Genomic DNA, 15086 nt, shown 5'->3' with positions numbered 1-15086 from the left:
ACCCTCTCACACTCACATGCACTCGTTCTCTCACATACAATCACACACATTCTCTTTCTCACACACATACACACTCTCACACAAATATACACATTCTCTCTCACACTCATACACACATATATTGTCTCACACACAGTCTCTCTTACTCTCAGACACACACACTCTCTCTCACACACATTTACACACACACACACACATATTTAACTACATTTACCATGGTGCTCATCCAGCTCATAAGTGTTTGAACATCATGGGAAATTGTAGCTGAACATCATGGGAAATGTAGTTCTAAAACCTTTGGACTGCCAATGTTGAACACCCCTGTTTCAGACAATGGGGTAAATTTACTAAAGTGCGAGCAGACATGATACGATGTATACGCTGTCGGCATTTATCATTGCATCACAAGAACTGCTGGTGTAATACGGCCCCCTGCAGATTTGCAGTCAATCGGTCGCTAGCAGGGGGTGTCAATCAACCCGATTGTATTTGATCGGGTTGATTTCTGTCCGCCACCTCAGAGCAGGCGGACAGGTCATAACTTCTGTTTCCGGCGAGCCTGAAAACTCACCAGAAACACAGGGCATCATGCTTCGTACAGAGCTTGATAAATTGACCCCAATGGGGCCAGTTGAGCATATAAGGATCAAATAGATATTAATGTGCATCAAGAACTCGCTTTTCTTTCTTTACAAATTTTTGTACATCCTTTAATTTTAGCCCAACATTACAGCAAATACATTTCATGCAAAACACAAGTTTTCACTAAACAGAAAATAAATACCTAATTCAGATACAATTAAAGCAACATTAAACACTTTGAGATGGCAATATAAAATGATACATTTTATATAGAAAACACACTCTGAAATATACTTTCATTATTTATTTTGTTCCCTTTACTTGTAATTCCATGCTGAAATTGTGAGCTTTTCAGTTCCTGTTAGAAATGGAAGTGCAGAACACTATTATACTATATTACTATTATATTCCCCCACAGCCATTGGCTGCACACTCTAGTGACCTATGTATAACTGTCCCTAATTGGTCACAGCAGAGAAGGTAACTTAAGTTACAACATGGCAGCTCCCATTGTTTTATAAAACTTTACACTTATTTTGTCACTATTTAAACAACTAATGAAACTTTAAAAAATACATCTACATGTTATTCTCAGACTAATCTTTTCTGTAAATGCATCATTCTGTCAAGCATTTAATTAGTGTTTAATGTCCCTTTAAGCTTACAATTAAAAAAGATAGCTCCATTCCATGAAAGCATTCTGAGATCGGTTCAGGAACATTTGAGTGTCTTGAGTACAATGTGGCAGCAGTGTTTGCAACAAGGGGTCAATTCCAATGTCCTGATGTTTTTGTTCGGTCAATCTTACCTAGTCAAATACAGCTGAGTTTGATGAATGTCACCAGATTCAATCTCCATTTCCCCACAAAGGCACCCTTAACCCCTTAAGGACCACAGCACTTTTCCATTTTCTGCCCGTTTGGGACCAAGGCTATTTTTTTTTTTTTTTTTTTTTAACGTTTTTATTGTGGGTTAAAGAAGAATACACGTATAAGTACAATTAGTAAATAAATCTTACAAACAACAGTCTCCATGACAATAAGAAGACATACACATAAGTGATTACATACATTATGACATATCATAATACACAATAATATATTCTGCTGTCTAAATAGTTACTTAAGCATGCAACAAATGATAATGAGTTCAAAACCCAAATTTTATCTCCTCCTTAGAACAGGTGAGGCCACTTTTGGACCTCCAATGTAGTTGGTAGTGTATAATATGGGAGGATTATCTTATAATAAGGCCACTTTTGGACCTTAAGTGAGAAAGATACATATATATATATATGTTGGGAGCCAAAATACCAGAATATAAGGATGATTTATAAAGAAAATAAAACGTGCTGAGGAGTATTATGTATTAACAAGTCCATATCAGAAGGGTCTAGGGAGAGTATATAGTACTTCCTAGGAGGGCTGACAGGGATAAATCAGAAATACAGGTCCAATCTAGAATTCTGGTCATATAGTCACAAGGACCACAAAGGGAATATATAAGGGTCCAGAAGAACATATAAATATTGGGCCGTATCCCTTAATAGGATTAGTATGCTACAGGGCTGAACATTATTACAAATAGACACATTTTTATGAACTTTACAACATTAACACTAAACATATCAAAGAGGTAAAAACTTGACTTTGTCTCTTGCATCAGAGATAGCTAGTATAGTTGCACATTACCCTGGTATGCCATGGTAAGTGATAACTGTGGCATTCTTATGGTAAATAAGTAACTCTATGTCTAGTAATTGAAATCTATATTAAGTGCTATCTACCAAACTGGAAGTCAAATACTAACAACTCAGGAAAATGTACAACCATGTCGTACCCATTGTAAACAAGAAGCTCTCTTCTATAATATACTTTAATGTCTTATTGGCGAACTAGTCCAGTCAGATTTAAGTATTGGAGACATAGAGAAGTAGGCCTTTATTACTTATTAGAAAAAAGTTTGCTAGGTAGGTATCCCCTATCTAGTAGTTAGGAAATGCGGGACAAAAAGAGCCTACCTTACTCTTATAATAAAGGCAAGCACCTTAGTGGAGAGCGATACGCCGCAGCCATGGAAATGTACTAGTATCAATGTGAGCTGCTCTACAAGATATATATTGTGGGGAGATATAAATAACGTATGCTGGTAAACTTAGATAGCGCAGAGGATATATGGTTAATGGGTTTCAACTAAGCATTGTGGTTACATAGCTTTCAATATATTTCTGGTGTCAAATTCCCTAAGGTAGTAGTAAGATTTAAGTTAGCAAACTAATATATTAACTTTCTCTGGGATAACTATTATGCTGCATCGCATCACCTCAGCCGCTGGCAGCACGGTAACAGCACAATGAGTAAGCTGGGGAATAAGAATAATGATAAACACTTGACTTAACACCAGCTAGGGGGAAAAAACATATCACAATATTAGACGCTAGCTGTAGACAACAATTAACAAGAACTGTGTTTATATAGGAAGGTCTTGAGCAGTCATTTATGCTCCTAGTCTTCCCCTCAAGGTATGTTACCACCTATTAAGCTTCAATTCTCACATAGACCCATGGCTGGGGTGCACAATCCTATCATGTCAATATATCTCTTCTCTGCCGTGCACATTAAAGAAATGGGGAGCAGAACCTTGCCTCCTGGGTCAAAAAGCCTTCTCTTCTATTCAGAGATGGCTACTGAGAGCATTGGACATAAAGGTTTCCAGAACAGTCAGAATGCCAGCTAACAATTATAAGGGTTTCCTACACAATGCTCCCTGCAGATACATATATATAATTATGAGGCATGATATGTCCTATAAATAGTGGCTGCATTTTATACTTATCCTAAGTCATGTGACCCCCCCAACAAGCACAATAGCTATCATTTAGGATCAGAGTCCAGTAGAAAAGAAAACTCTGTTAAGATATACTAAAGTTCAAAGCTATATAGGAGGATGTTGTCCATCACAGCATATAAGCTACAGTTTACACCATAATGAGAATCCCAATACTTTTACCCTCCTACTCAGAAAAAAGAATAAGTAAATAAATGGGCACGCAACATATAAGTGGAGCACTCAACCATTTACACCCAGAGGGGATCGCCAGCACATATTACACCACACAGTTCATAAACAGTTCAGCAGAAATTAAGAGCAATACAAGTGTATCTGCATAATATCTTGAAGTCTCATCCCTGTACATCCATTCTGTTGATCTTGAACATACAAACCGCTCTAAGTTCCACCACTAACGTCTGGAAAAACACCCTCAGTTCTCTGATCTTATTAACGTCGCTTAGAGAACGCAGGAATCAGGCGGTAAGCATAGATTGTTCACGGGTGCATGCCGTGGACACCGATGTCAAATCCAAAAACATGTCCCAACTTTGATCCGGCAATCAGACTGTTCTAGCCAGCCATGACTCAGCAGCAATAGCTCTAACGGCAAGAAGTTGTCCCTCTCAATCATGCCGGAACATGCCTCACCCCCTGGGTCAAAAAGTCTCCGCTTCCATTCATGGCTTGTCAAAGGAGGCATCAAGCATAGTGATCCCCCGTTTAGCCTGCTACAGTTCCCTAGAGTAAGGTCCGGTGTCAGTCCAACCAGCTTGGAGCCACAAATGCTCTGGGTGAGGGACCTCTTACCACACGAGTATCTCCTTGCTGCCTCTAGCGAAACAGGGTTCGCATCTCCACCAGAGGTCTCAGCTTGGTGTCCCATGTAGTGCCGAAGGCTTCTGCCAGTACTATAGTGGGCTCCATTTCTGTCTCAGGAGCCTGCCAGCACTCCCGATGATAAGGCATTAGCCCTAGGCTGCATGTCGGAGCAGTATACATAGTATGTTTCCTCTGATGGTCATCCCTGATAGGTGCAAGTTCCACACCACAGGGGTCATCTATTGGGCTGCAACAGGTTGAAGAGGTTGAGTCAGCCCAGCCGGAACATAAAGCTACAGGTTTAACGGTAACAACTCTCATAGGGACTGCCGTAGCTCCCGGTCTGAAGAGTATTCTGCACAGTTCTTCCTCTAGGCTCCGGAAGTGGTTGTTTAGGAGCTGCGTCACTGTGCGTTCCCACTTGTCCAAGGCCTCCATGATTAAGACAATATTTTGTACAGTTCACCCCAGAACATGAAATTCCTAGGAAAATTTAGCAAATTGGCTCCCTTCTGCAATATAGTGGACAGTCTACAGAGGACTGCTGCACCCCGATTGCGGGGGGGGGGGGGAGTCAGGATCTTGTGGAGAGGCCGCCGCCCAAGATCTCAACGGGCCAGATCTGGGTCCCATCGATCATTAGCTCTGTACCGTTGAGGTAGCAATATGCTGTGCTCCATAATCTAGTCAAAGACAGTTGATATACCTATGTACGGTCCAGAATTACTGCTTAAATCGGCGGATTGAGCAGTTCACTTTAGGAGCCCCAGATATTGCGACCGTTCATGGCCGCTGCCTAGCCACGCCCCCCGGGACCAAGGCTATTTTTACATTTCTGCGGTGTTTGTGTTTAGCTGTAATTTTCCTCTTACTCATTTACTGTACCCACACAAATTATATACCGTTTTTCTCGCCATTAAATGGACTTTCTAAAGATATTATTTTCATCATATCTTATAATTTACTATAAAAAAAAATATAAAATATGATGAATAAATGGAAAACACACTTTTTCTAACTTTGACCCCCAAAATCTGTTACACATCTACAACCACCAAAAAACACCCATGCTAAATAGTTTCTAAATTTTGTCCTGAGTTTAGAAATACCCAATGTTTACATGTTCTTTTCTTTTTTTTAAGTTATAGGGCAATAAATACAAGTAGCACTTTGCTATTTGCAAACTATTTTTTCCCCAAAATTAGCGCTAGTTACATTGGAACACTGATATCTGTCAGGAATCCCTGAATATCCCTTGACATGTATATATTTTTTTTATTAGACAACCCAAAATATTGATCTAGGCCCATTTTGGTATATTTCATACCACCATTTCACCGCCAAATGCAAATAAAATTAAAAAAAAAAATGTTCACTATTTCACAATTTTTTTTCACAAACTTTAGGTTTCTCACTAAAATTATTTACAAACAGCTTGTGCAATTATGGCACAAATTGTTGTAAATGCTTCTCTGGGATCCCTTTTGTTCAGAAATAACAGACATATATGGTTTTGGCATGGATTTTTGGTAAATGCCGCTGTGCACCACACGTGTATTATGCCCATCAGTGAAAGGGTTAATTAGCGAGCTTGTAGGGAGCACCTAGGATTAATTTTAGCTTTAGTGTAGTGGAAAACCTCAAGTATTGATCTCCGCCAAATGCGATCAAATAAAATAAATGTTCACTTTTTCACAAACTTTAGGTTTCACACTGAAATTATTTACAAACAGCTTGTGCAATTATGGCTTAAATGGTTGTAAATGCTTCACTGGGATCCCCTTTTTTCAGAAATAGCAGACATATATGGCTTTAGCATTGTATTTTAGTAATTAGAAGGCCGCTAAATGCCGCTGCGCACCCCACTTGTATTATGCCCAGCAGTGAAGGGGTTACTTAGGTAGCTTGTAGGGAGCTTGTAGGGTTAATTTTAGCTTTAGTGTAGAGATCAGCCTCCCACCTGACACATCCCACCCCATGATCCCTCCCAAACAGCTCACTTCCCTCCCCCACCCCACAATGGTCCCCGCCATCTTAAGTACTGGCAGAAAGTCTGCCAGTACTAAAATAAAAGGCTTTTTTTTTTTTAAATATCTATTCAGCTGTGATGGACCCCCCCCTTAGCCCCCAACCTCCCTGATCCCCCCATACAGCTCTCTAACCCTCCCCCTGCTACCTATTTGCCACCATCTTGGGTACTGGCAGCTGTCTGCCAGTACCCAGTTTGCACCCCCAAAAAATATTTTTTTATTTCTTTTTATAAAATATTAATTTTTCTGTAGTGTAGCTGCCCCCCCCTCAATATCCCACCGCCCCTCCCAGATCCTTTGATCTTTATTTTTTTCCCCCTCCTTCCCATTCAGTTACATTGGTGGTAGTAGTTGCTGAGTTACAGCGTGCACGCTCCCCGCAGGCCCCCCCAGCTCGCTCCCGGCACCCTGCATGCACATTGCACATACAGGAACCGGATGCCGGGTAGCGATGGGCCACCCACCCGCCTCCCTGATAAGGCTCCCACCCACCAACAATCGGCACCATCACTACCGGTGCAGAGAGGGCCACAGAGTGGCTTTCTCTGCATCGGATGCTTAAAAAAATGGTATTCGAGGCATCACTGCAATACCCCGAGAGCTGCTGGAAGCGATTGCAATCGTTTCTACCACTCAATTAGACGGAGGAAGTACTAGGTGCGTCCATTGTCACTAACTGACAGTTTTTGCAGGATGTACCTGGTACGTCCTTGGTCGTTAAGGGGTTAAAGGGACACTGTACTATAAAATGTGTTCCCCCTAAGTTATGGTCTCATATGAACTGTTTCCTTTTTGTTGATAGTAGCTTCCACATGCTGGATTAAAACTAGTAAAACGAGGAAGCCCAGTAATACCCGCCAGAACTTTCTTTTGGATTCATTGTTACACTTGTCAGGTTTGCTTGGTATATGTACTGTATACTAGGGTCCAAGTGTATTTGTTTGGGTATGTTTTCTTGTACTCTATGTTTGCACCTGCTTCCTCAATAAAGATGATTTAAAAAAAAAAAATGTTTTCCCCCTTAATGTGTTCCCAATGACTTTTGTATTTGACGTCACTGGTTTTGATCATTAAAGCCATCACCTGTTGTTCTCCAGGGCATGCCCATAACAATAGATAGAACAAATAGTTGCGGCGCTAAAGAGCTAGGTATATTGGAGGGGAGCTGTCAATAAAAAATCAATTTAACACTTCCTTCTATTTGATAAGATCTGAATAACAATTGTCAATAATGAAAGTAATTCATAAGTGTCTATTAGAATATTATTTAATAAATAAATAAAGTTGATATATACATACACAAATAATAACAATTACAAAACCACCGGTGGTTAAAAAACACTCACATCGATAAAATAAGTACATATAACACTATTGCAAATAACAGACGTTAAAAGACCAACTTGGCAATAACTAAAATAATCCTGTCAGTGCAACTTTGTCCATTAATCGTGGTATAATGGATTTAGGGCTACAGAAATGTTTGTGATCTAAGGCAGTAAGTTATTCAATATAGTTCAAGGTTATGGATATCCAGTTCAACACGGTTTATATACCGTCCGTTACCAAGTCCCAATTGATTTCACACTCATGTCTTATTTACCTTAGAGCTGCAGACCTTGCATCCGGACAGACTTTCTTTCAAAGTCTCGACCGGGAACGAGAATCACCTGTTTAGGCGTCCAGTTCCTGCTCGCAGCAGTCTTTCCTCTTCATCGGTAAGGGACCTTTGGCATGTGACGTAATGGGAGCCGTCACGTGGTCTCGATCCACCAATCAGCTGAGGGGTTTCCTCACTGTCAATCCCAGTGCTGGAGATTAGAAACTAGAAAACACAGAGCACTCTGGAGTACTGACGAGTGTCCTTAAGTTGAAAAGGATCCAAGTTCATAGATACATCAAAAAATATCTTTTTAGCGTCAGCTTTCTAATATATTGGTTGATAATAATTAATGTTTCAAACTTATTTAATTTCACAGTATTTGTGTATGTAAATATCAACTTTATTTATTTATTAAATAATATTCTAATAGACACTTATGAATTACTTTCATTATTGACAATTGTTATTCAGATCTTATCAAATAGAAGGAAGTGTTAATTTGATTTTTTATTGTCAACTCCCCTCCATACCTAGCTCTTTAGCGCCGCATCTATTTGTTCTATCTTTTGTGTTCTTATTTGAATTGCTTTCAGAGTGCATTTCGTTTTTGATGTGTGCAGGTATATCAATCAAGTGTGAAGAAGTTTATACTAATATTTTGTGCATTTTTGCTCACTCTGATTTAAACTTCTTTGACACTTATTTAACCTAATATGGATATGTTTAGTTTGAGAGAGTCTCTACTTTTAGATATAGAGGGCACCAATGTCATTAGTGATAATCATATAGGGGAAGATTTAGATACAACGCTAAATGATTTTGAAAAAGTGTTAACTAAGGAACTAAGACATAAAATTGAATTGACTTTTATGAAAAAGTATGTTGAATCCAAAATTGTACCAAGAGGTTTACGTTTGAAAAAAGAATGTAATTTTGAACTGCAAGATTTTTTATTAGTGGAATGGTATGAAACATTGGAAAATGCTTCCATTAATTTAATGAACATTATTATAAAATCAAGAAATATAACTCTAGAAGAAAGTAAATTAAAAGTAGAAGATTTTAAAAAATGTCTAGACCCCTCAAAAAAATCTAGAATATATGAGGAAAAACAGAGAGATATTATTCAAAATTTACAAAAATTGAATAAAGATATCCTGGAGAGAAAACTAAGGAAAAAGAATAGGGATGAACAGGATTATTCACAAACAAATATAGAAGTAGTTTATAATGATGGTATGAATGCAAACGAGACCTTGGAAGTGATTAACCCTGCGATATTAAGAGATAAAGCTCTGAACACAAATAAAAATAAAAATCACCTTAGAGTATTTCAGAAGAAACCAAAGGAAAGGGAAAGTTATAATTAAGGGAGTTTTAGGGAATTATCAAAATACTTTCCATCAAAATAGACACTACGGACAGAATCACCAATTTAACTACATTGAGAACAAAAGATTAGGTCCCTATTATGATCATCATCATGTTAGAAATGGATACCAATACAACAGGGATAACTATCACAATAGAGACAGAGATCAAAGATGGAATAGAACTCATCACACCTTTTTAGGGAATCATTATTCCCAAAGGAATGAAAATCAGAATAATTATAGAAAAAATAATCAACAAAATAATTGGCAAATTCATACATCCAATAGATTTAGCCCTCTAAGGGGAAGATTAGATTCAGAAATTGAATATAGAAATACTGAGTCTACCAACAGACCAGGGACCTCTAGGGATTTTTTAGAGGTGGAACAGAAAACACACAAAATTCAGAAGGGAAAAAGAGACAGAGAGGAAGAAGAAGAGGAGGTCTTAGACAAAAGAGAGAAACAAATGAGAGTAGTATCAAACTAAACACCATACAAGAAAAAGTTCTAAGTAGAGGTTTGTCTTTCGCACCTACTGCAAAATTAAATAAGTTTGAAACATTAATTAATATCAACCAATATATCAGAAAGCTGACACTAAAAATATATTTTTTGATGTATCTATGAACTTGGATCCTTTTCAACTTAAGGACACTCGTCAGTACTCCAGAGCGCTCTGTGTTTACTAGTTTCAAATCTTCCGCACTGGGATTGACAGTGAGGAAACCCCTCAGCTGATTGGTGGATCGAGACCACGTGACGGCTCCCATTACGTCACATGCCAAAGGTCCCTTACTGACAAAGAGGAAAGACCGCTGCGAGCAGGAAAGAAAGTCTGTCCGGATGCAAGGTCTGCAGCCCTAAGGTAAATAAGACATAAGTGTGAAATCAATTGGGACTTGGTAACGGTATATAAACCGTGTTGAACTGGATATACATAACCTTGAACTATATTGAATAACTTACTGCCTTAGATCACGAACATTTCTGTGGCCCTAAATCCGTCATACCACGATTAATGGACAAAGTTGCACTGACAGGATTATTTTAGCTATTGAAAAGTTGGTCTTTTAACGTCTGTTATTTGCAATAGTGTTATATGTACTTATTTTATCGATTTGAGTGTTTTTTAATCACTGGTGGTTTTGTAATTGTTATTATTTGTGTATGTATATATCAACTTTATTTATTTATTAAATAATATTCTAATAGACACTTATGAATTACTTTCATTATTGACAATTGTTATTCAGATCTTATCAAATAGAAGGAAGTGTTAAATTGATTTTTTATTGACAGCTCCCCTCCAATATACCTAGCTCTTTAGCGCTGCATCTATTTTTTCTATCTTTTGTGTTCTTATTTGAATTGCTTTCAGAGTGCATTTCGTTTTTTATGTGTGCAGGTATATCAATCAAGTGTGAAGAAGTTTATACTAATATTTTGTGTATTCATGCCCATAACAATAGGCTGAACCTGCAAGTAAAGTAGACCTCCTAATGTCATCTATGTTAGGTACTAAAATGCAAATGATGGCTGTAATTGTTGAGTGAGCACAACCAGATATTCCAGACACAAAATCTCTGTCTCCCTTCTACCCCCCCACTTAGAAAATATTTTTTGTTTTTATCACCTGTTTACATAGCTTTTCTACAGATACACCATTTGTTACTTTTTTCAGAATAGGATTAACCATGCAAAAATAGCTACCTCAAATAACAAAATAAAGGTGAATGAGCTGTTTGCAACCAATTAAGGGCTAGATTACAAATGGAGCGCTATTAGCCTCCACTTTGTAATACCAGTGAACAATGATGTGCGCAATGCTTCCATAGGCTCCTATAAGAGCCTCGTTCTGATGCCCTCAGAGACAGCATCAGAACCATGTGCAGCGAAGGGGGTAAGACGAGCAGTGATGGGCAGCATTTTAAAATATATATGTATATGCATATGATTTTTGCACTAGTTGAGTTAATGCTTGTGAAAATGCGTTTTACAGCGCCTCTTGTAATCTAGCACTAAAACGTTACACTTATTTTGCCACCATTTAAACAACTAATGAAACATTAAATATATCTACATGGTATTCTCAGACTAATCTTTTCTTTGAATGCATCATTTAGGGGCAGATTACGAGTGTAGCACAATTTATCTCTTTCACGAGCGTGATATTTGTGTTCCACTCAGTGATACCAGTGCACGCAAATGTGCGCTGGTATTACAAGTAAATCACAATGTGAATGCGAGCTCGCGATCGCATTGCTTAGAAGCATATAAGCATATACATATATACTTACTGGGAAACCACAGGACCCATAGGCCGTTTTTTTTACAACACCTCACACCCTCCAACTTTCAGCCCTCATAACTGCTTCTTGTAGTTAATTTATAAAAAAAAGCTACTATTTTTTATTTTATTTTAACAAGGACCAGTACACTTAATTTTGGGGGCAATTGGGGGACATTTATAAATATAATTTAATAGAAGCATGCAGGTACTATAATGCCTTAAAGAAAATAATACTGAAAAAAACAAGGCTAATAATAAGTAAGCACTATGTAAAAGTCTACATTCTCCAATACAAAATATATGCAAAAAAGCAGCGTTTAGCTCAGTAACACAGCCCCATTGATTCCTATGGGAAACTAAAGTTATGTTTACACCTAACACCCTAACATGAACCCCGAGTCTAAACACCTCTAATCTTAAACTTATTAACCCCTAATATGCCGTCCCCAACATTGCCGACACCTACATTATTCTTATTAACCGCTAATCTGCCGCTCTGGACACCGCCGCCACCTATATTATACTAGCACTTTTTATATTATACTTATTAACCCCTAATCTGCTGCCCCTAACATCACGACACCTACATTATATTTATTAACCCCTAATCTCCAGCCCCCAATGTCGCCGCAACCTACCTACACATATTAACCCCTAATCTGCCGCCCCCAACGTCGCCACCACTATATTAAATGTATTAACCCCTAAATCTAAGTCTAACCCTAACACCCCCTATCTTAAATATAATTTAAATAAATCTAAATAAAATTACTATAAGTATCTAAATTATTCCTATTGAAAACTAAATACTTACCTATTAGTTATATTGTAGCTTGCTTAGGGTTTATTTTTATATTACAGGCAAGTTTGTATTTATTTTAACTAGGTAGAATAGTTAGTAAATAGTTATTAACTATTTATTAACTACCTAGCTAAAATAAATACAAATTTACCTGTAAAATAAAACCTAACCTAAGTTACACTAACACCTAACACTACGCTACAATTAAATAAATTACCTAAATTAAATACAATTAAATACATTAAATACAATTACCTAAATTACAAAAAAAAACAACAATAAATTACACAAAATAAAAAACAAATTACAAAATATTTAAACTAATTAAACCTAATCTAATAGCCCTATCAAAATAAAAAAGCCCCCCCAAAATGAAAAAAAAACCCTTGCCTAAACTAAACTACCAATAGCCCTTAAAAGGGCCTTTTGCGGGTCATTGCCCCAAAGAAATCAGCTCTTTTACCTGAAAAAAAATACAAACAACCGCCAACAGTAAAATCCACCACTTACACAACCAATCCCTAAATAAAACACTAACTAAAAAAAATTAAGCTCCCCATTGCCCTTAAAAGGGCATTTGGATGGGCATTGCAATTAAAAGGGCATTTAGCTCTATTGCAGCCCAAAGCCCTAACCTAAAAATAAAACCCACCCAATAAACCCTTAAAAAAACCTAACACTAACCCCTGAAGATCCACTTACAGTTTTGAAGCTTCAACATCCATCCTCAACGAAGCCAGAAGAAGTCCTCATCGAAGCGGCAAGAAGTCCTCAACGAACCCAGGAGAAGTCTTCATCCAAGCCGGGAGAAGTGGTCCTCCAGACGGTCAGAAGTCTTCATCCAGATGGCATCTTCTATCTTCATCCATCCGGCGTGGAGCAGGTCCATCTTCAAGATATCCGACGCAGAGCATCCTCCTCTTCCGACGACTACCCGACGAATGAAGGTTCCTTTAAGTAACGTCATCCAAGATAGCGTCCATTAGCTTCCAATTGGCTGATAGAATTCTAGTGTTAGGTTTTTTTAAGGTTTTAATGGGTGGGTTTTATTTTTAGGTTAGGGCTTTGGGCCACAATAGAGCTAAATGCCCTTTTAAGGGCAATGCCCATCCAAATGCCCTTTTCAGGGCAATGGGGAGCTTAGGTTTTTTTAGTTAAGATTTTATTTGGGGGGTTGGTTGTGTGGGTGGTGGGTTTTTCTTTTTACCTGTATTTTTTTTCAGGTAAAAGAGCTGATTTCTTTGGGGCAATGCCCCACAAAAGGCCCTTTTAAGTGCTATTGGTAGTTTAGTTTAGGCTAGGGTTTTTTTTTATTTTGGGGGGCTTTTTTATTTTGATAGGACTATTAGATTAGGTTTAATTAGTTTAAATATCTTGTAATTTGTTTTTTATTTTGTGTAATTTAGTGTTTGTTTGTTTTGTAATTTAGGTAATTGTATTTAATTTATTGAATTGTATTTAATTTAGGTAATTTATTTAATTGTAGTGTAGTGTTAGGTGTTAGTGTAACTTAGGTTAGGTTTTATTTTACAGGTAAATTTGTATTTATTTTAGCTAGGTAGTTAGTAAATAGTTAATAACTATTTAGTAACTATTCTACCTAGTTAAAATAAATACAAACTTGCCTGTAATATAAAAATAAACCATAAGCAAGCTACAATGTACCTATTAGTTATATTGTATCTAGCTTAGGGTTTATTTTATAGGTAAGTATTTAGTTTTAAATAGGAATTATTTAGGTAATAATAGTAATTTATATTTTTATTTATTTTAATTATATTTAAGTTAGGGGGTGTTAGGGTTAGGGTTAGACTTAGGTTTAGGGGTTAATAAATATAGTATAGTGATGGCGACGTTGGGGGCGGCAGATTAGGGGTTAATAAATGTAGATAGGTGGTGGCGATTTTAGGGACAGCAGATTAGGGATTAATAATATTTAAAAAATGTTTGCTAGGCGGGAGTACAGTGGTTTAGGGGTTAATATAGTGGCGGCGATGTCGGGAGCGTAAGATTAGGGGTAAATAATTTTATTTTTCTGTTTGCAATGCGGGAGGGCCTCGGTTTAGAGGTTAATAGGTAGTTTATGTTAGTGTACTTTTTAGCACTTTAGTTATGAGTTTTATGCTACAGCTTTGTAGTGTAAAACTCCTAACTACTGACTTTAGAATGCATTACGAATCTTGACGGGATAGGGTGTACCGCTCACTTTTTGGCCTCCCAGGACAAGCTTGTAATACCGGTGCTATGGAAGTCCCATAGAAAAAGACTATACGCAATTTGCGTAAGTTGATTTGTGGTAAGGCCAAAAAAGTGTGCGGTGCCCCTAAATCTGCAAGACTTGTAATACCAGCGGTAGTGAAAAAGCAGCATTATGAGGCTTAACGCTGCTTTTTTACTCATAACGCAAGACTCGTAATCTAGCTGTATGTGAGGAGCTAAAAGCATAGCGAAGAAAGTTCCCTGCTGCTTTTGTCAACAAGAAGATTTCCTTGTTGAGGTAAACCCTTCATGCTCTTAGGACGTTCCATGCTGTACTAACAGCGCTGGGCTTTAACACCATTAGGATGGCATGGAATGTCCTGCCTTATATGGCGTCCTGCAACCTCATCCTTTTAGCTAATGAAAAATCGAACTTGGCGGCAGGCCTAACATCGTAGGTAGACCCCGCCATGATCTGATTCCGACCTTGAAATCAAGTAATTGCATTGACCATCGTGTGGTTTCATATTGCTAGCGAGTGTTTACTTTGGAA

Source organism: Bombina bombina, chromosome 3 (assembly GCF_027579735.1).
Source record: "Bombina bombina isolate aBomBom1 chromosome 3, aBomBom1.pri, whole genome shotgun sequence".
Taxonomy (NCBI): Eukaryota; Metazoa; Chordata; class Amphibia; order Anura; family Bombinatoridae; genus Bombina; species Bombina bombina.
The sequence above is the reverse complement of the archived record's forward strand: the minus strand, read 5'-3'. Positions refer to the sequence as shown.